The sequence below is a fragment of the Drosophila bipectinata genome, chromosome 2R (genome assembly GCF_030179905.1).
Source record: "Drosophila bipectinata strain 14024-0381.07 chromosome 2R, DbipHiC1v2, whole genome shotgun sequence".
NCBI classification, from domain to species: domain Eukaryota; kingdom Metazoa; phylum Arthropoda; class Insecta; order Diptera; family Drosophilidae; genus Drosophila; species Drosophila bipectinata.
This window is the reverse complement of record NC_091737.1, coordinates 4,422,694-4,449,069: the sequence shown is the minus strand read 5'-3', so window position 1 is coordinate 4,449,069 and position 26,376 is coordinate 4,422,694. Positions and strand designations below refer to the sequence as shown.

The 26,376-nt window shown below is 39.7% G+C and overlaps 1 protein-coding gene across 3 annotated transcripts in view; it reads left to right on the top strand.

Annotated features, from left to right (window-relative positions):
• The window catches only part of LOC108133741 (dipeptidyl peptidase 4), a 225,790-nt gene that overhangs the window by 105,837 nt on the left and 93,577 nt on the right, over window positions 1–26,376 (top strand). The gene's annotated exons all lie outside the window — the stretch shown is intronic.

Here is a 26,376-nt window from a genome sequence, read left to right as displayed (position 1 = left end):
CAAGAAAAAGGTACAGTACAAAGTATAAGGTTACAATTAACAGTTACTATAATGATAAAAAAAAAATTTAAGCATTATTTTTGTTTCACAAAAAATATCTGCCAATAGCAAAATGTGAATGCAGTATGTATTTTCCTTCAGATCATACACCTTAAATGAGTAACTTCCTTAATTTTTTCTTCGCTAAACGGTCGAGAACTTCGTCCGGATCAACAACAGTATCCCAGTGAATTGATATCATCGCGAGTGCACTTAGTCTGTCGTGGCCCATCACACTACGAGGTAGAGTTTTTATCCTTTTCATTGTTGAAAACGTTTTTTCGACGCTTGCCGTTGTGACTGGAAGAGTAGTCATGACCTTGAGAAGAAGATTTATCCCGCGAAAAAATGTTCCATCACAACACTCCAACAGTCTCAAAATTTCGGTTGATGGGTCAAGTGATGAAATTTTGGTACACCATAACTTGTACTCAGCTTGAACTGCGCACAATGGCATTTCGTTTTGAAAGTATGGACCTAATTCTTCCAGTTCATAAATTTTTTTCTCGCAAGCATATCCTGGCAGTAGCAGTTGGAAACTGGATTAAATATCTTCGTTCTTGATGAATCTGTCCGTCAAATTTTGTATCAAAGTATCGATGCAAGGAATGAATGTGTTGACTCTGAAATACTCTTCATTCGATGTCGTTTGCGGATTCGCCAGAGATTTTTGTCGTGACGTAACTCTGGGAGCTTAAATTACAGTGTCGAAAAGATCTGCAGAAAATTTTGGCGCTACTTGAAAAATTTATCTGAAAGTGTCGTTAGCTGTTTCCCGCATTTGTCGAAGTGAACTCAATACTTCATTTGTATACTGTACAGCGGAAACCAAATCTGATGATTTATTTTGGAGGAAAATCGACAGTGGAAGGGTCAAACTGAACAGTTTTTCGCAAACAACAATGCTGACTAAAAATTCACTTTTTTGACTCGCTGCGTGAAGAGTTGATGCCGTTGAAGAAAAAATATAGGTTTTTTGAGCGATTTCTTTTAAAGCTATATTAATGCATTCAAGAAGTTCCAAAAACACAATAATACTGTCATGCCTTTCGATAAATCTTGTGTCACAAAGCCGGAAATGTCGTTTCTTTTTACTGTCTGGAGCATGTTTTTGAATAGTTTTTGAAAAATTTTGTTTGCATTCGAATGATTCCTGAACAAATTTACAATTTGACTAACAACTCCAAGACAGTTACGTATTGCTGAAACAGACATGGCATTCTACAGAGCAAGGTTCAAACGGTGACTGGCACAATGAATGTATCTTGCCTTGGGATAATTTTCTCTTATTCTTGTTTGGACTCCACTCAAATGACCTGCCATATTTGCTGCCCCATCGTATCCTTGCCCAACACACTTACTCATATCAAGATTGAGCTCATCACATCGCTCCAAAATAACGTTCGCCAGATTTTCAGAAGACTGATCGTTGATTGGGATAAATCCGACTAAATCTTCACCAAGAACAGGAGCTGGGAGATCTTGGATATGGACGTACCGGATACATAGTGATAACTGCTCGGTTCCTGAAACAACCATTGTTTCATCGCTAAGGAGACTAAAACACCCTGCATTCGAAATTCTGTCAATGACTTTTTCGGTGACAATATCAGAACACGTCTGAATGACTTCATTTTGGATGATAGGACCCATATAAGTAGCGTTTTTGGAGCTATTGAGAACATGTTTTCTAAAACTTTATCACCAGACTCAATTCTAAGCCGCAAAAGTGCTCTGAACTTTCCATCTTTTTTTTCAGGTCGTGTCAAAGATAAGGCACCACTATCATGATCGCCTCTCAGAGGTAATTCTTGCTCTGCACAAAAAAGAATTGTCCGAATGATTGGTTCGATTGCAGCCCTATTTTCAGCTATCCAACGCTTTCATGGAAAAATAACCAACAAGGTTTACAGTATACGCTGTCTTCACTCGCTGAGTACGCCAGCCAAGTGAAATCATTGGTAATCCACTTGGGTTGAAAACCCCTATTGTGTGATTTTTCGGTAGGGTATTTGTATGGTTCTGTAGGAAGTAGTTTGTTTGAAAGCACGTTTTGTTTCGCAGTGTCATCGAGAGAATTTCGGTCCGTGTTTCCAATATCGAAGCGATTTGCTTGCCACACAGAAGTGAAGACTTGCCACAGAGAAGAAAATCATTAATCGGTAGGGTATGCAAACACAATTCTCATGCAGAACAACAAAAACTTAAAAGCAAACGGCGTTTAAGTGATGTCGACTGAAATATACCCTGTTCCTTTCTCAGTATCTTGTTTTTAATGATTCTTAAAAATGTATACATATACACAAAACAATTCACTGCTAACACCTAATCTTATTCCTAAATAAATTTAAAATGTGTACTAAAATATTAAAAAATATAACATAACAAATAATATTATTTCTTTCGTCATTTCACCAAATAACGAATACCTGCATTTTGTTAGGGTGACAGTCTGAAAAGTTAAAAAAATGAACATTTTGTGCGCTGGCTTCGAAACGAAGTCGCACGCACACATGCCCCCGTGTATGTGAATGTGTGACACGCATACATACAAAAAACAATCCAAGCCCAGACCAACCTACTTCGTCGCGCTTCTTTCAGCGACTGAGAAACAGAAAGCATTCAATGAGAATATGAGCGCAAGATGAACGAGCTCTTCCAACCTCCTCCAGCACGGTACTGTACCTCCGTAGCGTGTTCTTCTTCCTTCTTTATTCTCCTCTTCTGTGTCCCAATTATGCCTCTTTACTTGTCCATTCGTCCGTAACATGTGGGTCTCCGTTATGGTGGGAGTGTAAGTTGGCGGGGAGATGAGCTCGACCACGCGGTTTCCTGGTTTCCCGGCGGCTCCTCAGGATCCCTATCTTTCCTCCGAGAGGTGCTCTTCGGGGCTGCGGTGGGGTGATCCTGTGGAGCCTCGGATCATTCCTTTACGTCCTTCGGGAGTTCACCGCAAGGGAAGAAACCCTGTTCCAAACTTACCCCTGGCGTCTTTTGGGGTGCCTCACTGGCGATTTAATTGACCAAATTATGCGATTAAATACCAAAAAATCCAAAAAAATCATTTAAGTAAAAAAGCCAGAATGCCCGCTGTTTGCAAATTTTTCTAGCAAACGGCCTTTGAAAAAAAAACAGGTTTGACGGGAAAAACCGACTTTCCCTCTCTCATCTGCCAGCCGTTTGTCGTGGAACCCGCTCTCAAATGTATTCATTTTTCATATTTATACCCTTGCAGAGGGTATTATAATTTTGGTCAAAAGTGTGCAACGCAGTAAAGGAGACATCTCCGACCCTATAAAGTATATATATTCTTGATCAGGATCACCTCCTGAGTTGATATAAGCATGTCCGTCTGTCCGTCTGTCCGTCTGTCCGTCTGTCCGTCTGTCCGTCTGTCTGTCCGTCTGTCTGTCCGTCTGTCTGTCCGTCTGTCTGTTTCTACGCAAACTAGTCTCTCAGTTTTGAAGCTATCGTCTTGAAACTTTGCACACACCCTTCTTTCCTTTGCACGCAGTATATAAGTCGGAACGGCCCGGATCGGCCGACTATATCCTATAGCTGCCATATAACTGATTGATCGGAAATGGTATAACTTCGGTGTTTTTAGAGTGAGAGAGTTCAAATTTTACATGAGCGCTATTTTTGACAAAATAATACGACATGCCAAATTTCGTAAGGATCGGCCGACTATATCCTATAGCTGCCATACAACTGAACGATCGGAAATCCCATAACTTTGGTGTTTTAAAAGTGAGGGGATTGGGATTTTCTGTGGATTCTATTTTTGGCAAAAAAATACGACTTGACGAATTTCATAAAGATCGGCTGACTATATCCTATAGCTGCCATACAACTGAAAGATCGGAAATGCCATAACTTTGGTGTTTTTAAAGTTAGGGACTTGGGATTTTCTACGGGTTTTATTTTTGGCCAACTGATCCAACTTACCCAATTTTATAAGGATCAGCTGACTTTATCCTATTTCTGCAAAATAATGGATTGATCGGAAATACGATGGTTGTTTCTTAAGTTAGAAAGATGGGACTGAACATTCAGAAACGCGATAACTTTGGTGTTTTCTTCAGAAATAACTTTAAGCCTTATTTACAATTTTTAGAGAGCACTGGTTCATATAAGAACTTAAGAACCGCAAGTCATAAAATACGGCTATCATAGGTATCATCAATAAATAATTTTTTTATAAACTAGTTAAAACAAAGGATTGATGCTGGTTTCCGTGATATTTATTATGAATCCTCACATACTCAGCCCCCTCACCACGACAAGGTCTCAATCCACGAGAGGGAAATATAATAACTTAACTTATATTGCACTTTATAACTAAACAACTAAGCAATAATAATTTAATAATACTAGTATGACTAATTTAATGAAATATATACAATTAAAATAAATAAATAAGTTAATAAATTAAACAAAAAATTTTAGCAGCTATATTTAAGAAAAATTCCGTCATGATGACTATAGCTCGTTTTGTATGTAAGAGCCACAGCATTCCTAAGCTCATTTTCAGCAAATATCCAATCAATTTGCGTTAAATGTTTTGTAGTCGCACAATTATTGATTGGAATAAGGTTAACTTCATTTAAAGATACCTCCAGTTGATCAGTGGTTGTAGACCTGCATATATTAAAATCTCCTAATATTACCAATTTTGTATTATTTTCTAAGCTGCGTATTCTTTCTACATCCGCCATAACTTCATTTCGAAATTGTGTTATAGGAAAAGCAGGGTTCCTATAAACAACAATAAAAGATGTATCGAGATATTTGAAGGCAATTGATTGGTATGTAGTTCTTGAGCTTAAAGACTTATTTGTCTCAAACAAGAAAACTACATTTTCGGCAATATTTTGCTTGGCATAAATCATAATTCCATTTTTGCCAATACCATTCAATCGATTGCTATCAATTCTTCTTATAATGTCGAAACCTTGTAAAGAAAAGTCTTCGCTGGGAAGAGTCCAAGTTTCGACAAAACAAAGAAAATTTGCTGAACAAATAATAGGGTCGTTGAAAATATCTTCGCGATGGCTTCGAAGAGACTCAACATTATGGTAATATAGGGAGATTTCTTCATTACTGCTGACCACAATTTCATAATGCGTAGTCAAGAACTTTTCCTCTCTTAACTTTTGAAGTTCGTCTTGGACATTTGGTGCTCCAAATCTTGTTGGAGGAACAAAGTCGCCTAAAAGGAAAAGTCCTGATGCGCTAGTAGCCCTGCTGCATCCAACATATAGCGAAGCTCGCTTGATGCCTCTTTTAAGATGCACGGCGACTTTGCTATATGTTGCTCCTTGGCTTTTGTGGATGGTAATAGCCTCAGCAGGAACAATTGGGAATTGTTTTCGGTCAACAGAGGCATGCTCCGATCTTCCACATTGAAAAACTCGAGAGGCTTTTACTATTGGAGTCCATTCGGGATCGGGACTGTTCCGAACTTTTGATCTGGCGATAGCGCCAACCGTGGGTTCAAAAAATTTAATCCAAATTCGCGTCACTAAATTTGAGCCATTCACTAAGCAATGGTCAATTTGCATTAGCTGACCAGTTGCTCCATTTACAAGTCCGTCACTTGTGTCTATATTGACGGTTACCATATATTTAGCGGTTGTTTTGAGATGAAGATTATATGGTAAACCTTGTGTTTCAGAGGTTTTCATATTTTGAGCATATCTTAACGTGTTTTCTCTGTTTCGTGCAGATATGTTCGCAGTTTTCACTGTATCAACAGCAGTGGAAACCAACTCTTCCGTCCCAATTTGCGCTAGTTTTATGGAATTGTAATTGTTAACTTCTTCGTTAGAAGAAAATAAATGAATGGCATCATCAGGAACTTCGCTGGGTGAAACAACTCTTTGTTTTAGGAGCTCTATATCTGCAATTGTCATGCAAGCCTCAGATAAATGATTCAGGGCTTGAGCAAATGCATGATCGCCTCTTTGGCGCATTATTTCTGTGAGCTCAAAATACATAAAGTTGCTCCATAGGCTATTTCCTGCTAAAACGCTATAAGGATTAATTGTCCTTTCCGAAAATATCCAACTGTCTCCAACTGGGGAAAGCTGCTTTAGATCTCCAAAAACAATAATTGATTTTCCACCAAAACTTATGTCAGGGCTTCGGAAAATTTGGCGAAGCCTTTGATCCAAAAATGAAAGCATTTTCGAACCAACCATAGAAATTTCATCAATTATAATTAATTGGAGATCGATCAACTTGCAATGAATTGTATTTAAACTGTCATTGCTTAAAGGTCTTAAGGGACCTGAAGCTTGATTTATTGGAAGAGAAAACACTGAATGCAGTGTCAGTCCTCCAATTCCAAAAGCAGCTTTTCCAGTTGGAGCACATAATAAAACCTTTGCCGAATCCGTAGCACCAGGAAGCTTATTTGCTCGCCAAGTCACAGACTGATAGATGGTAGAAATCAGTCTGCTTTTTCCTACACCGGCCCCTCCACCAACATATTCGTAAAAAATATTTTTACAAACAACATTATGCATCACATGTGCATAATATTGTCTTTGCTTGTAGTTGAGGGACCGAGTTAGCGAACAAAGGTCATCATTGGAAACTAACGGGGGGAGTCTAATTATTTGAAGTTCGCCGTCTTCTTCAGGGTTATTTATCGCGTTGTCATCCTGAAGAATATTTACGTTCCGCTCTATATTTGGTACTGCCAAAGCTCTAAATTCTTCGTCTAAAAATTGGGAGGCAGGTTCTTCCGCAACAGGAGCATTATCCCCCCTATCCTCTTGCAAATCTTCCAGAACTCTTTCTAACTCCATATCATCAAACACATCATAGTTCCTTTTTTTTGTCTTAATGGCTTCGTGGTTTGCTCGGAATGTGTTTTCAATGTCGTTGGAAAGAAGTTCAGCTTCTTCATTTCGCCAAGGATAGAAGAGCATTAAATGCTCTCGGAAATAATCGGAAGGTGAAGAGTTAATGCTAAATCGAACCCACCTTAGAATCAGGGGATGCCTGCGTTTCTTAACACAACCAGACCCATCCATCAGTGGATAGCTTTGCTCAGCAACTTCATCTTCGTCATCTACCTCCACATCATTTGCTTCCTCATAGTCTTCCCTATGATTAGCGGCAGATCGTGCATTTCGCTTGACAAATCTGTACCAAGCCGCGAAATCTGCTAAACAAATTCCTTCCAACTGCGCATGCCTTTGCACATATCGGTCAAGAATATTACGCTCAAAAATATCCACCGAGTTGTTTGGTAGTCGCTCTAATTCTTCATTTGAGCGAGTCAATCTAACTCGTTTGTCTGGATGGCAAGTGTTTATAAAAATAGTACCTTCACTTGCCTCTGACATATGCAGACCCAAAATATTGTAAGCTGCTTCTTGGGCCGATATTTCTGTAGCGTTAATAAACTTATTCCCGAGGTGCTGTAATTTCCTTTTAATAGAAATATTCCCATGGCTTATTTCTGCCATGGCTTCACGGAGCAACTGCGATACGCCTCTGTTCGATTTGTTTATGTAGTTAATAATATAACTACAACAGGCGTAAGCATCTAGGATAAATTGAATATCCATATTAGCTCTGTGTAAGCCTAGAATATCTCTATTATAAGCATTGAGCAATCGGTCGGAGAATTGTCTGCGAAGAAAAATTTGTGGCTTTTTCAAGCTGGAACGTAAGGCTAATTTGTAGGCTTCAAAATTAGTTTCAAGGTGGGTCAGAAAATAATCAAAATTATTATATAAAGCTGCGTCTTCATTAGAAATGGTCCTTAAAGCTTCCTTAATTTTTTTGAACAAAGTTTTATGTTCTTCAACATTTACTTCGTTTTCTTCCATTGGATGCAAAATAAGCGTTTCGGGCATAGGAGGATATGGCATATTGAATCGGCAGAACTCCTGTCCGCGTAACTCTCTCAGGCAGGAAGCACTATGCTTGTGGCGTTGATACTGAATTACTTCTTGTAGCTCAGGATCGTCTCCATTTGTAGTAATAAACCTATCGATAAAGTTTATTACTTGCTCGGTATTTTCGGCGTCTTCGAGCTTAGGAGCACCAGCAAGCCAGTACATGCCATGAGAGTGCGGAGATCCTCTGTGCTGGAATTCGATTCTCCAATAAAAATGGGAAAGATTGAATTCCCCAAAAATATCGGTTTTGAACAATTTCATTAATTGTCGCAACCTGTAATCGAAGTATCGAGAGCACGTCACTGGATCGGATCGGATTAACCGAGCCTTTTCGGAGCTGGAAAGAGCTGCCGCTTCTTCCTCGCTTATAGCCCTATTGTCCAATAGAAGGGAAAGGATAACTAAAAGTTCATTCCACTTAGTTTCAGCAGCGGAAAGAGTTATGAAAAACGTTGGCAAGCCAAATTGTCGAATCATAGCAATAACTTTTTTTTTTTCAGCCTCCCAATGAGCTGGTGCCGACCGTAAGCCTTTAAGGATGTGGTAGCCATCATCATGTTGAACAAGTCTGTCAACAAATGACTCATCCCGCAGATTACCAGCGGTAACTGCACCTGACTTTTTGCGTAAAGCAATTGAAATAGAATTTTGAATGCGCTGCATTTCGTAAAATTTATACATGTATAAAACTTTAGGAACTACAGCGCATCGACGGTCGTAAAATCGGATTTGAGATCTGGCTTTTTTTGCATAGGTTGTCTTTCCTTTAAATATTTCTCCGCAAGAAATAGTTGGAAAGGAAAGTTCCTCTGCGTCTTCGTCAAGCGTTAAGCTTGTTGGGCGACGGCCTTCACCCGGTGCCAATGCAATGCGCTGAATTGCAGTGTCATTATTTTCCAATAATGTTTCATGGCCTCCGGGATTTAAATTTTCTTCGAGCTCTGCAGCATTTTGGGATAGGTGTTGCTGCTGAAGAAGTTGCTCTACTGCTTCGCGATCAGATTCATCCGCAATAAAAGGAATTTCATTAATTCCTTGAAGTCCTGCCAGCCATGATTCGTTCAGTGAAATGTTGTGCTTTCTGTAGAGCTCGGTATTCACTAAGTACCGTACAGCTTCAAGGACCCGAGCGGGTCGAATAGTTTCAGTCATGAAATTGTGAGCATACTCTAGTCTCCTTTTTAAATGGACTTGGATGACATGAGTAGAGTCGAAAGAGCGCGGAAGCGCAGTCACAATATCAGGAACTGAAATTGGAACGTTCACTACTGCCCCTCTGATTCCGCATTGCCTTTCATAGCCGAGGGAAATAATCCTCATAAAAGGAATTCTCGGTGAAATAAGGCGTTCTTCGAGGCAGGTGAGTCCATTTAAGCACTCAGGAATTTCTGGGAAGTCGAACCCATTGGAAAGGCAGAGTGATGGTAGTTTGCCAAGAGAGATGGCACGACGACAAGTGTTGCAAAAGTTATATTTGCCGGACGGACTGGGAAATTTTCGTGACAAATAAAAAGCGTTGCCAACGTTTAGGAGGGGAAATTTAGAGGAGATAGCCAGGATGTATAATCCACTTACCTGCGAACGGAACCATGTTCCTCCACAGCAAATACAAATTTCCGTTGGTCCTTCCTTTATGTTCCTGTGATAAAGATCCCTTGCTGTTGCTCGAATCCTATTTCGCTGTTGTTCTCGTTCCTGATCCAGTTCGTCCTCCGAAAGTTGAGCTCTTGCGTCCATATTGCGTTGCGACTGCCTTTGGGAGGCATCCAGTCGATTTTGGGGGTCCATCCTGAAGTTTATTAATCGATCCTCTGCCATTTGCCGAATTTGTTCTTCCCGAATCCTCCGCTGTTGTCGTGTTTCCCGGCGTTGTGATGTGTTTATCCGTTGCTCCTGTGTTCTTGCTATGGGATTTCTCCTGGTTGCTCTCCGGTTATTGGCGTCCCTATGCCGTTCTCGCTGTCTTTCCTCAGAATCCCTTCGTCGCTGTCGATGCTCTTCAGTATTCCTTTCCTGTTCTCTGGCTCGTTCCTCTGAGTCCTCGCGATGAGCAGCTCGCGCTGCGGCGTCCCGAATCCGCTCTGAAATTCGAAATGTCGGATTCGTCCTCCGGGAGGCATGCTCAGCAGTATTTTGCACCTGCTCTCGTCGCCTCTCCTCGGGGTCCTCTCGACGGATCGCGTGTGCATCCATGTCCCGAATGCGTTCAGGAATGCGAAACTCCGGAATAGTCCTCCGAGTAGAGTGCTCAGCAGTGTTTCGCAACTGCTCTCGTCGTCGCTCCTCGGGGTCCTCTCGACGGATCGCATGTGCATCCATGTCCCGAATGCGTTCAGGAATGCGAAACTCCGGAATAGTCCTCCGAGTAGAGTGCTCAGCAGTGTTTCGCAACTGCTCTCGTCGTCGCTCCTCGGGGTCCTCTCGACGGATCGCATGTGCATCCATGTCCCGAATGCGTTCAGGAATGCGAAACTCCGGAATAGTCCTCCGAGTAGAGTGTTGAGCAGTGTTTCGCAACTGCTCTTGTCTTCGCTCCTCAGAGTCCTGTCGACGGGTTGCGCGTGCCTCCATATCCCGAGTCCGCTCTGAGACACGATAGTCCTGGTCCTGTCGACGATTTGAATGCCTTGCAGCATCCTGAATACGCTCCGCAGAACGGATTACTGGGTTAGTCCTCCGAGACGCATGCTCAGCAGTGTTTCGCAACTGCTCTTGTCTTCGCTCCTCAGAGTCCTGTCGACGGGTTGCGCGTGCCTCCATATCCCGAGTCCGCTCTGAGACACGATAGTCCTGGTCCTGTCGACGATTTGAATGCCTTGCAGCATCCTGAATACGCTCCGCAGAACGGATTACTGGGTTAGTCCTCCGAGACGCATGCTCAGCAGTGTTTCGCAACTGCTCTTGTCTTCGCTCCTCAGAGTCTTGTCGACGGGTTGCGCGTGCCTCCATATCCCGAGTCCGCTCTGAGACACGATAGTCCTGGTCCTGTCGACGATTTGAATGCCTTGCAGCATCCTGAATACGCTCTACAGAACGGATTTCTGGATTAGTCCTCCGAGACGCATGCTCAGCAGTGTTTCGCAACTGCTCTTGTCGGCGCTCGTCAGAGTCCTCCCGACGAGTTGAATGCGCTTGTGCGTCCCGAATCCGTTCAAGGTTGCGAACCCTTTCGCTTCTTCTCCGCTGCGCGCGTGCAATGGAATCCTGAACACGACTTTCCTCCCGTACGTTAGGGTTATTGTCTCGAACATTAGCGATATGTTCAGAGTTCCGAGCTCTTATTTGGGACGCATTCCGTTCATAGCGGGCTCTGCTGCGGTTTAAAGCAGCTTGGCGGCGTTGTTCCTGGGATAACCGTGATACGCGTGGCATTTTTTATAGTCCTGTATGAAAAAAATGAAAGTTATGGAATGTTATGGAATGCATATAAAATCACCGACATGGAATGCCGTCCACGGGTATAAGATTTTAAAGAATTAAAAAGTTAATATACTTACCAAAGTTTGTGTTTTTAAGCACGATATTAACGTACTATTAATTTTGTATCACTTGTAAAAATACTTTAATTTTTTTCCACTTTATCACACTTTAAATTTGGCACTTTTAAAAAATACTTCCGCGACGTCGAAAAAATACTTCCGCTCTCTTTAAAATTTTTGCACTTGTAAAAATACTGACTGACAGAGTAACGTCATCACTCGGTAAATTTTTTTCATTGACTGATCTAGGGATTAAAGGATTTCTAAATATATAGCCAAGCTAGGTAATATCCAAACAAAAAAGAATTATCCTTTGACCCTTTAAAGGTTCCCTAGATTACCCTTTTTAAAAAAGGCAATAAAAATGGATTTTTCTTTTTTTGTACCTGGGCTACCTGTTGTGCAATTTAGGTGTTTTTCAATCATTTGAGTCTTAAATTGTAGCGCTTTTCTTCCGATTCGACCAATCAAAAAAAGTATTACCTGATATTGTACAGTAAGAAGCCATTCTATAAATTGCACTCATACCTGCGTAAAGGGTTGCGAAATTAAGGTCTTTTAAAAAATTCTGACCCCTTGCACGTGTTCATTGAAAATAAACCAAATGACGGTCTACCAAATTTTACCTGTTAACCAGGTTAAAATGGGATAATCCCATGGATGTCTTTAGTGTTATCAAAAAGTAAAGGGTTGCAAATTTAAGAATGTAAACTCTGTTGTAATTTTTATGACTGTAACAGTCACTCCCACCATTCTAAAAAGGCCAGACGAAAAAGGGTAGATATGTATGTCTAATTTAAAAGATGTATAGGAATAAAGGGTATACAATCTACAATCTAATCTGCAAGGGTATACAAACTTCGGCTCCGCCCGAAGTTAGCTTTCCTTTCTTGTTTTGACTAAAATACCTAAATTTATAAGGCTTGCATCTCTACTAAAATAAAATCACGAAATGTTATGTGCCTCATAATACACACATATGTGTCTTCAGGTGATTTCCATCGCATAGGAATAATAAATAGAAAAAATCAGTTTATTCACAACTTAAAAATCTCAAGATTTATAACAGCTCCTAATTCATTTTAGAGAATGATGATTAAAGCATTCTCTGTATAAGAACCTTCGACTTAATAGTTATAAGATTAAAAACTAAACAGACGTTTTTGAGAAATGTAAGAAATAAAATCTGAAGTTACATCCGGAAAAATATTCATTTGTAATACATAAGGTGGTTTTTCTCGGTCATAAATGCACAGGTAAAAGAATACTTCCAGAATACTTGCAGAACATTCACGCCACATAACAAGATTATCTAAAAAGAATGTTCCTTTTGAATTGACAGATGAATGCCAAAACGCATTCCATTATTTAAAAAACAAATCTCATGGAGCCTTCTTTGCTACAATATTCCATTTTCAGCAAAGAATTTTGAATAATTACCGTTAGGAGGAGCCCCAAATACAGGGTGACAATAAATAACCCGGAAAAACATTTTTGATCATAACTTTTTAAGGAACTGTATTTGAGAAAAAATGCAGATACAAAACTATTAAGGTATTGTGTTAACATATGGGCATTTCCTGGGGTCGCGAACCTACGTTCGTACGCAATTAGTGCCAAAAAATTAAAGAAAAAAACATTTTCTGATCCTTTTTTTTTTGTTTCCGATAGCATTTGGGGAGTTTTTTTCTTAGTGTAAATTATTTCATTTTCATAATATTGGCAAAAAACATGAGGTCGCGAACGTACGGGAAATGGAAGTCGGTTTAGGCTTGCTCTAGCAAAATCAAAAAATCTGCGAATTGGAATGGAATATTTTGATGCAATAACTTTACTTTTAAAATAGAGGCATGTAGCTTTCTATCGAGTCTATTCCCAATTAAATACCTCCATTAGTTTTTTTTAATTAAATTAAGAATTTTCCGACGATTTTTCCACATATAACGACGATTTCCGACGATTTTTCCACATATAATTTTTTTTTTGTTGTTTACCCCTTTGTTTTTAAAAATAAATTTATATTTTCTTAAAAAATCATGTTTTGTCAAATTTTTTTTTGTATTTAAAATAAAGTTTTAATTTTATTTTAAATTTTAATTTTAATTTAATTTAATTTTAATTGTCACTTCTTTTATCCATCTACAACTATTTATAAGCTTGTTAAACAAAAAAATAAATTATTATATTTGTACGTACGTCATACATAGGGTCGCAAACGTACGTCACTTTAAAATTCAATATTAAAAAAATTTCTTGAAAAAGTCGGAATTTTTTGTTAAATTTCAATAGTTTACACTAAAATGACTTAACACATAAAGTTTCATCCGCCTGCTTTCACTTAATGCGAAGCAATTACAACAAGATTATGTTTTGGGTCGCGAACGATTAGAACATAGTTAAAAATCAAAATACAAATTCAGAGGTAATTGAACATTTTTTCGCCCTCTGAATTTTTCTCGTCTTATTAGATTGTTATTAAGAGATTTAGTACAAAACGAGCAAACACATCATATGTTTTCCTTGAGAAATAAATAAACATAAAAATTTCTTTAAAATTAAAAAAAGGTAAAAATTACATTTTTTGAATTTTCAGGTTTTAAAAAAAAAAAAAAAGCTGAGATATGCTATGAATCCAATAGATTATGAAAATTTTGGATATTTATTTATGAAAATACAAAAAAAACATCGAGGAATATGGACATTAATTTTTTCGGTCCTGGTTGACCATCCGCCGGAATAGCCGATATATTCAGCTGGTTTTGTAGTGGCTTCCTTGGGCTGCGACGCAGAGCCCTAAACGTTTCTGGAAATTTAGCGCAATGGGCAGCAGGTTTTCTTCCGATAATCGATCCCATTCTCGGAGCAATGATTGCTTCAGCGCCTCCAAACTTATGTGGCGTTAAGCACATGCCCTGGACTCCAAAATGGACCACACACTAGTTCATCGGATTTAGGATCTAAGGAGATCTAGGGGAGTAAGGTGACCATTCACCGGATGTGATAAAGTCCGGAAAATTGGCTTTGCACCAATCCTGAGTCAATTTGGCTCTATAGGCTGACGCTGAATCCTGTTGAAACGTCCACTCCGTATGGGTGCTGCTGGGCCCAAGGAAGCACAAAAGTTTCCAAAATGTCCCGGCGGTACACTTTCTGATTGATTTTGACCTCTTGATCGATGAAAACAAGGGGTGTTTTGCTGGTGGCGCATATTCCTCCCAAAACCATTAAAGACTACTCACATTGACGGCGCTCGATTATTGCAAAGGTACCTGGAGCTTTAGCAGACCAGCTTCTGTCATTTTGGTGATTGTGCGCCTGTTGGATGGTGAATATCTTCTCATCCGTGAAGAGAATACGCTCGCATTTTTGACCTGCGGCCCGACGCTTTAGCTGACGCTTTAGCGTTTATTGTCATCCGTAAGAAGATGCATTTTTTGGAGCTTGTAGGGTTTGAGATTAAGTTAATTTTTTGCTATCAACCGAACACTTTCTCGAACACACTAGCGGTACATGGCCTGCCTCGTCCGGAACGGGCACCTTCATGGCCAAGCTCACTAAATCGCCGGATAGCGTCAGAGACCGTTTGTTTTGGTATGCCAAGCAAACGAACAATGTCGCATTGGCGATTTCCTTGTTGGAACAGTTTTAAAATTGCACAACGATTCTTAGACATCCCGAAACAAATAACAAATTGATGGGAATCACAAAAATGTAAATATATTTGTTTCAGAAAAGTACAAGCTATCGATGAATGCATTTATTTAAGGGCTACATCATAACACATTTATAATAGATTGCTTCAAAGCTTGTCCGGATTATTTATTGTCACCCCGTAATAGTTTTTATCCCTTGAAACTCTTTCATTAAAATTTGTATATACAATAGTGTTTAATGCTTGAACAATTACTGATAGTAGTAAGCAAGCGTGGGGAGCGGTTTTATCTCAAAACCATAAGGGTATCCAAGTTCCCATTACATATGCATCAAGATTATTAAATGCTATCACATGAACTTAACTTATACATAGATTTACATATTATACGGTAGAAATAATATAGAGTAGTAAGGGGAGGTCCAGAGGGTGTGTCCTTTTTAGTCTTCTGGGCTGCTCGCTATTGTCTAGCAGGGAGATGGCCAACAGGTTCGGGTAATTATGAAGCCTCTGCATGTAGCATGCGCTGCTTCTTTGGATCTCGTCCTTGACCCAAGGAAAATTGAGAACCTTGTGGATGGTGCGATTGTCATGATAGACGTGGGCCCCGGTGGCGGTTCGAAGGGCTCTATTTTGCGAACGTTTGTATAGTTCGGACATTTGTCTTGCTCGCAGTGCCCCAGAGCTGTATGCCGTACGTCCAGATTGGGCGTATTATGGCCTTGCAAATGAGAAGTTTCGTGGAAGTTCTCAGCTTCGATCTCCTACCCATGAGCCAGTAGAAGGACCGAAGTCTTTGATCAGCCTTTTTCCTCTTCTTAATCAGATGGGGCCTCCAGGTGAGCCTCCTGTCTAGGGTGAATCCAAGGTACTTGGGATTGTCTTCCTGTGGGATTGGAGAGTCGTTGAGGTTAACTGGAGGGCAGTTGCCTTTGCAGAGAGAAAATGTGGTGGCAGTGGACTTCTCATTATTGACGGCAATGTTCCATCGCTTTTGCCAGTCGCTGAGCAAGTCAAGCTGCAATTGCATCGTTTCGGCTGCCCCCATGGCGCTATCGGCGGTGGTAAGGAAGGCGGTGTCGTCTGCATAGGTTGCTGCGGGCAGGTCAGGCCTCTGAAGAACAGGGAGGTCGGCCGTGTAAGCGTTGTACATCAACGGGCCAAGAACGCTGCCTTGGGGTACACCAGCGTGAGCTTCTCTTATACCTGAGATGGCCTCGCCGCATCGTACCGCAAATTTACGGTCTTCCAAGAACGACTTTAGGAACTGGAAGTATGGTCGGGGTAGGCTAGTCTTTAATTTATATAGTAGACCGGGATGCCAGACTCGGTCGAACGCCTGCTTCACAACTGTAATAAATGTACAACTGAGCCGAAATTAGGTCCAATTCACTCGAAAATATAACATTTTTGACCATATGTTTATGGAAAACACTTTACAATTAAATCAGATCACATACTATTAATATACTTGTTTTCAATGAACAATCAGAGTTCTAAACTTTCATGTATAGGGCTAGAATTAGAAGAGTATGATTTGACAGTTGAATATCTAAAGCAGGGGTGCCCACTCCCATTGCTCTCGTTCCTCCTTTGTTGTTGGATTGATCTTTTATATCGAACATGCAAAGTCATATACAAGTGTGACTCCTATCACAGGCAAGCGGCCATAATAACCAAAATTTCTTGTTTTCCCTGTTTTCCTCAACTGTGCTAATCCGAATGCATTTTGTTGTTGGATAGCCGAAAACTTTTCACTGCAAAAAATTAATTCTTGTTTTTTTTCTGCCAAAATTGTCGACTTAAAGCGATGAATTTCTTCGCAGTACATTTTTAAGTGAAAATCTATACATTCTTTGTCAAAGTATTTTTAATAATAGGCAGTTGTAAAAAATGGAGGGACTATTATACCTTTTATAAAAAAAATCTCGTACCAATGATATGCCGTAGATATGCTATGTTTATTTAAATATGGTAAAAAAAATTACTACAAGATATGATGTTTATGATTTATATACCAATGGAGTCCTAGACTAAGGTCAATTGTTCCAAAGACTTGAAATGCAAGACGGTATGGTATAAAAAAAATCAGCCAACTCAAAATGAATCCGAGGGGAAATTTCTTTGAACATATTTTAATAGATAATTTTTAACAAATAGGCAATAAGATATTGAATACATTAAGAGTAGTGCTACTAAACCTGGTACTGTCTAAATTCCTTGACGATTCAATAGAAGGAGGACATACAGGCATTGCAAAAACCCTGGCCAAGACATTATTTTTGGATGGTATGACTCGATTTATTACTGAGGACAAATGAAAATGTCAGAAATGCCCAAAATCTATAATAACTAAGCACAATAAAATCACATTAATAATAACATATATGCCTATAAATGCTTTCGGCCACTATCCCAGTGGCCACTGATGGCAATGAAATGGCACTTTAAAATGTGACCTAACTAAATATTTAGTTTCCATACCAGTTCCAAATAACAACGTGAACACTGTCGCTAAAGCAATTTTTTAATCATTTTTTCTGAAGTACGGTCCAATAAAGACGTTAATTACGGACAGGTTAATTAAGGGTACAGAATATAAGAATTTAATTAAAAAAATTTTTTTCATTTGTTTAATAATTTGTAAATAATTTGTTTGCAAACACCTTAAAACTGAAAATATAACATCTACTGCATACCACCACAAGACAGTCGGAACTATATAACGTAGTCATAGAACCCTTTCAATGAATACATACGCTCATATATTATATTATATATCGGTTGATAAAACTGCTCCAATATTTTGGTTTTTGTTTCAACTTGACCCATTAACATGATTTTTATTTCGCATAGCCAGATTCATAGATAGAAATAATTATTCTCTACGTACGATTATTGTATATAAAAACACTATAATAAACACTGTATAATATTTCGGTTTTTGTTTCAACTCGACCCAGATTCATAGAAAACACTATAATAAACTGCTCCAATATTTCGGTTTTTGTTTCAACTCGACCCATTAACATAATTTTTATTTCGCATAGCCAGATTCATAGATAGAAATAATTATTCTCTACGTACGATTATTGTATATTCAAGAATAAAAAGATATTGTAAGTTCAAATTAAGTAAATAATTTCATTCTTTCTCTTCCTCTTAAGCGAACGGTCGTACTTTTTTTGTTCGCCCTGCGTTTATTATAAATATTGCCTTAAGGGGAGGGTAAGGTCAAATCATGCGAAAAAAAGCCATGTTTTTGTGATTTTTTTCCTGACGACACAGTTAAAATTTATTTATTCAACCAACGGTATATTAAAGTATGACATTAGAAGAATGTTTTATCAAATTTTTACAAAAAAATATTTAAAAAAATGGCAATTTTCTTCAATTTTCCTTCGCACTATCCAAAGCTCCCGCTTCGGCTTCCTATTTGGCACAGTGGTTCAAGGTATAGTATTTGTTAACTTCTTATACATTATTTTTTAATTTTTAATTATTAATATAGAATTTAAAATGGTCTGTTCGATGAAGGGTTTGTAACAAGACAATCTCCTCATCCCAGCCTACCTTCTATTGATGGCTATGTGAAACGTACACGCGAAGTGTGCCGGGTTCACCGCCTCAGTTTCGGATGCCATTTCCCGTAGGTCCCGTAGGTCGTTACATTTTTGTTGTGATAATGGTCTTAATGTCCAAGACGAAATGCGGTCGTTTATGAAACAGATTAAGAATGGATTTAAAGACGTGATTACTGGTTTTCGTAAAATCAATGACCAGCTCTTTGCGCTTGACACACAGTTTAGCGGCCTTCAGCTGCTACAACCCTTACAGGTGATTCCTCCATCGAAACATATATTCGTTTTTCGGCTTGCTCCTGATACTTCAGATATCTGATATCTCGGCTTATATCAAAGCCAAAACAAAAGCCGATATAAAGGTGGAAGACATAGCTCAATTTAAATATAATTATATAAGGCGCACGTCTTCTTTCAAGATTCGTGTGCCCGCGCTGAAGTTCAAGACGATATGTTCTCCCAGTTTTTGGCCAGAGAACATTTTCATCCAAGAACATCTGCCTAGTTCCGCGAAGAAAAAAGTTTTAAAACCAGTGGGAGTGAAACTTCCCCATATCAGAACCACTGACCAACCTCTTCTTCGTCCACCAATCAAAAAAACTAGTATCGCCACTAACACTCACCTATCAAAATACTAGGGGCTACGTAGCAAACTCCCCAAACTATATTCTGATAGTTCTGTTTTTGCATCCCATATTATTGCCTTAACAGAAACTTGGTGAAAGTCTGAGACCTTTAGCTCCGAAGTTTTTCCAAGTAAGTACACCACTTTTAGACGGAATCGACCTCAGCGAAGGGGAGGTGGAGTCCTTATTTCGGTGGACTCTACTCTACAATGCTTCCTTAGTCGCAACACCAAGAGCTCCATGCAATAACAAAATCCTTCAAAGGCACCTACATTTGTGGTCTCCAGAAGTAGCTCTACTGCTCAATGAAAAGCGACGGCTTAGAAGGATCTGGTTCCGAACTAGGTATCCCAGCGACAAAACAGCTCTCAATCGTGCGACCAAAAGACTCAAGAAGCTACTCCAGAGGTTGCGGACGTGTGCTTTTGAAGAATACCTACGTCAGGTTGAGCCCGGCGACCCCAAGCACAACTTGTGGCAACTGACAAGTCACATCAAGCGTCCAAAGAAAAGGGTGGCTCAGGTTAGGAAACCCGACGGTGAGTGGTGCCGCTCCGATCAGGAGAGAGCGGACGCATTTGCTGCTCATTTGGAAGACGCCTTCACTCCATTCAATAGATGCTCGGAGGTGGACCAAGCTGAGACTGAGAGGTTTCTGTCTCTACCCTGCACGGATTTCTGTCAATTGGAGCCAGTCTCGGAAGAGGAAGTTCAAGAGGAGGTTGCTGGCCTTAACACCAAAAAATCCCCGGGTGCGGATGGCCTTGAAGCACTTGCCATTAATCTTGTTCCCCCATTAGGTATCCAAAGGCTTACGAGCATATTCAACGCGTGCTTGGAGATCGGCCACTTCCCCTCTGACTGGAAAAAAGCGGAGGTCATACTCATTCCGAAGCCAGGAAAGCCTGAAGCTGGTCTTGCCTCATACAGGCCGATAAGCTTATTATCAGTACTATCCAAGTTACTTGAGAGAGTATTTCTGCGCAGATTTCAGACCGTATTAGACGAGGCTGGCTTGATTCCAGACCATCAATTTGGTTTCAGGCGTTGTCACGCCACCCCGGAGCAATGCCACAGGATTGTACAAAAGATTCTAAACAGCCTGGAGGAGAAGAAATATTGTTGCGCATTTTTCCTTGACGTCAAGCAGGCATTTGACAGGGTCTGGCATCCAGGACTACTAATTAAAATAAAAAGGAGCGTACCCCATGAGCATTACGCCTTCCTCAAGTCATACCTGAATGACAGGTCATTTAGGGTTAGATGTGGAGACGCAAGGTCAGATTATAGGCCCATTAAGGCAGGTGTACCGCAGGGCAGTGTACTTGGCCCCATTCTGTATACCATATACACAGCCGACATGCCTGTCGCTGAAGAGGAGGGCCATCTAGCGGCTACGTATGCAGACGATACGGCATTTTTGACCTCTGCAATCTTTCCAGAGGAGGCCTCTGCGTCTCTCCAACGCCAGCTGGACATCCTTGATCCGTGGCTTCGAAGGTGAAACATTGCCGTCAACCACGAAAAATCAGCCCAAACGACTTTTACCATGAGGTGAGGCGACTGTCCTTGAGTCAGTTTCGGAGGCACTCCAATTCCAGAAAGCCCTACACCCAAATATCTGGGTATGACCCTGGATAGAAGGCTCACCTGGAGAACCCACCTGCAGCGCAAACGGACGCAAATCGGGATCAAGCTGCGTCAGCTCAACTGGCTAAGAGCTAAGAGTCAAGCTCCTTATATATAAGGCCATTGTAAAGCCAGTCTGGACCTATGGTATCAAGCTATGGGGGACGGCGTGTCTAAGCAACCGAAGGATCATCCAGGCCCAAAACAAGGCCCTAAGAACTTTAACTGGAGCTCATCCGTTCCACGACAATGCGACAATCCACGCCCAACTGAGAGTCCCATATGTGAGCGAAGAAGTTCAGCGATTCGCCAATAGGTACGTGGAAAGGCTGGACCGACATCCTAACCCTGAAGCCATCAATCTTCTGGACAACAGCTACACCACAAGGAGGCTGAAACGGACCCACCCACTGGATCTCTGCCACTCGGGCGAACGGGACTGAGCTGCAGTTGTAAAACCAACAAGGCCCACTAAAGGGCCCGACAATAAATAACTTGAATTCTATCGCTAAGGTTTCCTGTTAAAATTAGTTTCCTAGGATAAGCAAACATTGTACTACTCAATATTTCATTAAGTTAGGTTAAGTTAAGGTCCCATTAGAAAATGTAATTATTGTCCATAACTCCGGACAGATTTTAAATATAATAACTATTGATTGATTGATAAAAAAAAAAAAAAAAAAAAAAAATTGTCCGCTATTCAATCAGTTTTTAATCTCATGACTAATCGTGACCAGCTTGTAGCTGTGGCCGACATTAATATCCCAGAATTGAAGTGGTGCAAATTCGATAACTCACCATCTTTGTCACTTATCACGCACCATGACTTCACCGCGTGCATGTTTGACATGTCCCTAGGTCAGATTAACCATGTTAGAAATTCGTTAGGTCGGCTTTTGGACTTATGTTTTGTATCTGATCGTGATGGTACCACTCTCTCCAGAGCTTTCCCCCTTTCAATCCAAGTGGATCCATATCACCCTATCATAGTCTAGCTAACACGATCTCGGCCAGCGGTTTTTCTTTTAAATGGTTGATGGAGGCTTACATTTCGATCATGGTGATGTCCTTTTTGATACTCAGTGCTATTTGAGATGGGACGTGAGATAGTTGAGATATGCTTTTTTGTAGGCAAGAATAGTTGGGATGTTAATATTTCTTTTAAGATTCTGCCAATATAAGTTTTTTTCATTTTTAAGATTTTGAAGGGTTTGGTCCCACCATGGGACAGATTTCTGTATCTTAAATTTCTGTGTTTGGGGCATGGCATCCACAGTTGGATGCCATATGTCCAAACTGGCTTCACTACGGACTTATAAATTAGTAGCTCAAACCTCAGCTTCAGGCGTGATCTACGTCCAATCAGCCTGTAAAGCTGCCGCAGCTTCTCCTGCACTTGTGTGCAGTAGGTGAGTTCTCCAGGTGGAGACGCCTGTCCAACGTCATTCCTAGGCATTTTGGGGTTAAGTTTGGTGGTATGGCAGTGCCTCCAATATTGACTTGTGGACAGTCGCCTCTCCTCAAGGTATATGTTGTTTTGGCGGACTTTTCGTGATTAATCACAGTGTTCACCCTTTGAAGCCACGGATCGAGGGCATCGAGCTAACGCTGGATACAGTCGGAGGCATCCTAAGACAAACTTGCCGAGACTAGGAATGCTGTATCGTCTGCAAATGTCGCGGCTAGCAAACCTCCTTTCTCTGTAACAGGCATGTCTGCTGTGTATAGCGTGTAGAGGATTTGGCAAAGTACGCTGCCCTCCGGGACTCCTGCTTTAATGAACCTATATGCAGATCGTGCCCCTCCACATCTGACCCTAAATGTCCTGTCATTCAGGTACGACTTAAGGAAAGTGTAATGCTCGTGAGGTATGCTCCTTTTAATCTTCATCAGTAGTCCCGGATGCCAGACCCTGTCAAACGCCAGTTTGACGTCAAGAAAAACGGCACAACAGTATTTCTTCTCCTTCAGGCTGTTTAGAATTTTTTTTGCACAATCCTGTGCAAGGCGTCTTATAAGTGGGCAGAAAATGCGTCCGCCCTCTCCTGATCCGAGCGGCACCAACGGTTTTAAAGGTTTTATTGGGTGGAATATACGAGGAGACTATTGTGAATTTGATTTTGGAGTGGACTGTTCCTCCTATTGTGTCGAAGTCGGAAGCATTGATCGTGACGTTTTGTTGTTTTATGGAGTTGTGGATTAGGAGTGTCACACCTCCTTATCCATTAGTGGACGTATTTTCGTGGTAAAGGGTGTAGGTAATTGGGATAGGGATATTTTGAATAGAGTATAGGTGGGTTTCTTGTAAGGATATAACTTTAAAAGTGTATATTTTAATGAGCATTTGCAATTCATTATAATTATTAATGTATCCAATTAAATTCCATTGAAGTACTTTTACCATTGCTTAAGCTATTTATTGTTAGAAATAACTTACTTATGTATTAAAGTGTACACCTACACCTTTGGATTAAATTAGATATAATTAAATGCTGTCGCTTTCACTATTGAGAAGAGTGTTTCTGCATTTATAGATCTTTTTAGGTTTTATCATACGCGAACTTTTTCAATCAACTCAACTCACTGAACAAAACACAGTGATGGATAAAAATCAACTCTCGTACACATCATTCCGATCTTCTTGAGTCTTCGGTTCAAGATTTCTCACCGATTCAAGTCACCGAAGTGTTGAGTGAAAATCAACTCATTTTGCCGTACACATCATTATGATCAAAACAAAAACATCATTGGGATCAATTTGAGTTGGATGGATTTGGATGAGTAAACGATTAGCGACAAGACGACACAATGTGAGCAATGTACGACTGCATGTACAATAACAATTTCTATGCCAGCTTTTTGAAGCTTGTTGATGATTTGTTTTGTTTTCGTTCCTTTTTCATCTGTGCAGAAAAAGTACCGCTTGCTGCGCGCACGAGTAGAATCTCACGAGTTGATTGCTTTCCTTGTTCGAAAAAGGATTGTTGAACCGAATGAGTTGCGCCCGAAATCATTATGCTGAACACGAGCCAAACAATTTGGAGTGAAACAAAAAATTGTTCGCACCCGAGAGGATTTTAAATCAACAACGAAAATGGGAGCGCATGCAAGATGGGTTTGCGGATATTGTTGAATTTTTGTTGGGCTGTTCTGCTAAGTTTGTAGAGTATAGTGGTATATTTTGGATGTGACGAGTGTAGTATATCTTAAGAGTTGTTTTGTGGTCAACTTTTTTCAGTGTTTTGATTAATGTGAGCTCTTTGTGTTTTATAAAAGCTTGGCATGTTTTGTCCATTGGGCAGTGTTTGCTGTTTGACATTTCTTATTTGGAATTTATGCAGAATTTTTCGTTGTTACAAGTTTCTTCTGTGGTTGTGTGTTTCTCGGCGGAACAGTTTTTGCGTAGTGTGGGTATTTTATAAGCTGTTGTTAGGTGTCCAAGTCTGAGACAGTTGCGACATCTGAGAGGGAGTGGAATGTATGGTATGTTTACCTTTTCATAACCGATCATAATTGCCTCTGGGAGAGTCAATGAGGCAAAGGTTATAATGATGAGTCCTGTTTCTTAAAGTTTATTTCGTTCCTTTTTGTATACCCTTGCAGAGGGTATTATAATTTTGGTCAAAAGTGTGCAACGCAGTAAAGGAGACATCTCCGACTCTATAAAGTATATTTTTTATAAAGTATATATATTCCTGATCAGGATCGCCTTCTGAGTTGATATGAGCATGTCCGTCTGTCCGTCTAGATGTCTGTCCGTCTGTCTGTTTCTACGCAAACTAGTCTCTAAGTTTTAAAGCTATCGACTTGAAAATTTGCAAACACCCTTCTTTCTTTTGCACGCAGTAAGTCAAATATAAGTCGGAACGACAGGGATTGACCAACTATTTCCTATAGCTGCCATGTAACTGATTGATCGGAAATGGTATAACTTTGGTTTTCTAGAGTTAGAGATTTGGATTTTAGACGAATGCTACTTTTAGCAAAATAATACGACATGCCAAATTTCATAAGGATCGGCCGACTATATCCTATAGCTGCCATATTACTGAACAATCGGAAATGACCCAACTTTCATGTTTTTGCAGATACAAAGCTGGAATTTCGAATTTTTGTTTAGTTGACCCAACCTACCAAATTTCATAAGGATCGGTCGACTATATCGTATAGCTGCCATATAACTGATTGATCGGAAATGCTCTAACTCCGGTGTTTTTGGAGTTAAAAAGTTCGGATTTTGTACGAATGCTATTTTCGACAAATAATACGACCCACTAAATTTCATAAGGATCGGCCAACTATAACCTATAGCTTCCATACAACTGAACGATCGGAAATGACAATGACTTTCGTGTTTGTAAAAGTTGAAAGTTGGAACTTCGTACAGCTTCTTTTTTTTTCCATTCCATTCCATCCTAATCACTAGGACGACTATATTTTATAGCAGTGGTCGACACCCAATACATTGAAATGATTTTAACACATTAGTATTAGTAACGAATAGCAGAAAAGAGGCTGTGAGCATGACGTTTCACACATTTATTCTGTGTGTGTGTGTGGCAGAGCTCGTTCCGACCATTGTTTAAAAGCTGCCTTATAACTGAACCAACGAAATGAATTCAACTTCCCACCGGGGCTGAGAGCATGCTGGACATGCTGGAACGAGGTTCCAGTTTAAACACGGGTTTTAAAAACAATTTATGTACATTCATTCTTTTTATACTTTATTATGGAAAAATAAAATTTATAAAATATAAATTATAAATTATACAATTTTCTTTATAAGAAACTGTATAAATATACCACATTTTCTATAAGGTCACATATACCATTTTTTAACGGTGAATCCAGAAACACAATAAACTTTTATTTCAATTTCTATTGCTAAAATTGAAATATAACTCTTATTTTCAATTTTTATAATAATAATTAAGAATAAGAATTATTTTTCAATTTAAAAAAAAAAAAATAAAAATAAAAATTATGATTCAATTTTTATTAAAAAAATTGAAAATAAGTGTTACGATTCAATTTTTATTATAAAAATCTATATATATAAAAGAACAACGTGTTTTATGTTACAACACTTATAAATCAAGAACGGAAGAACAGATTTGAGTGAAAATTGGTAGGGAGGTAGCTTAGAGCCAGGAGAAGGACATAGGATACTTTTTGTCCCGTTCGACAGCGTTCCTCCCTGGCCCATACTTTTTTATTTAGGCAGACAGCTAAGAAGAAAATGTCAAATGTCAAAATGTCAGTTACAAACGAAGTCAAATTCATAGTCAGGCTCTCAAATTTAACAACGAACCAAAAAGATTGTGTTGCGCTTCCGGGAAAGTGAAATTGCCTCAACTTGAAGCACCACTAGAGCCTCTGCACTCTCTATATAAATATTTGTAAGAAATCAATATTAAAACTATTTCTATTAAATAAATAATTAACAAGTGG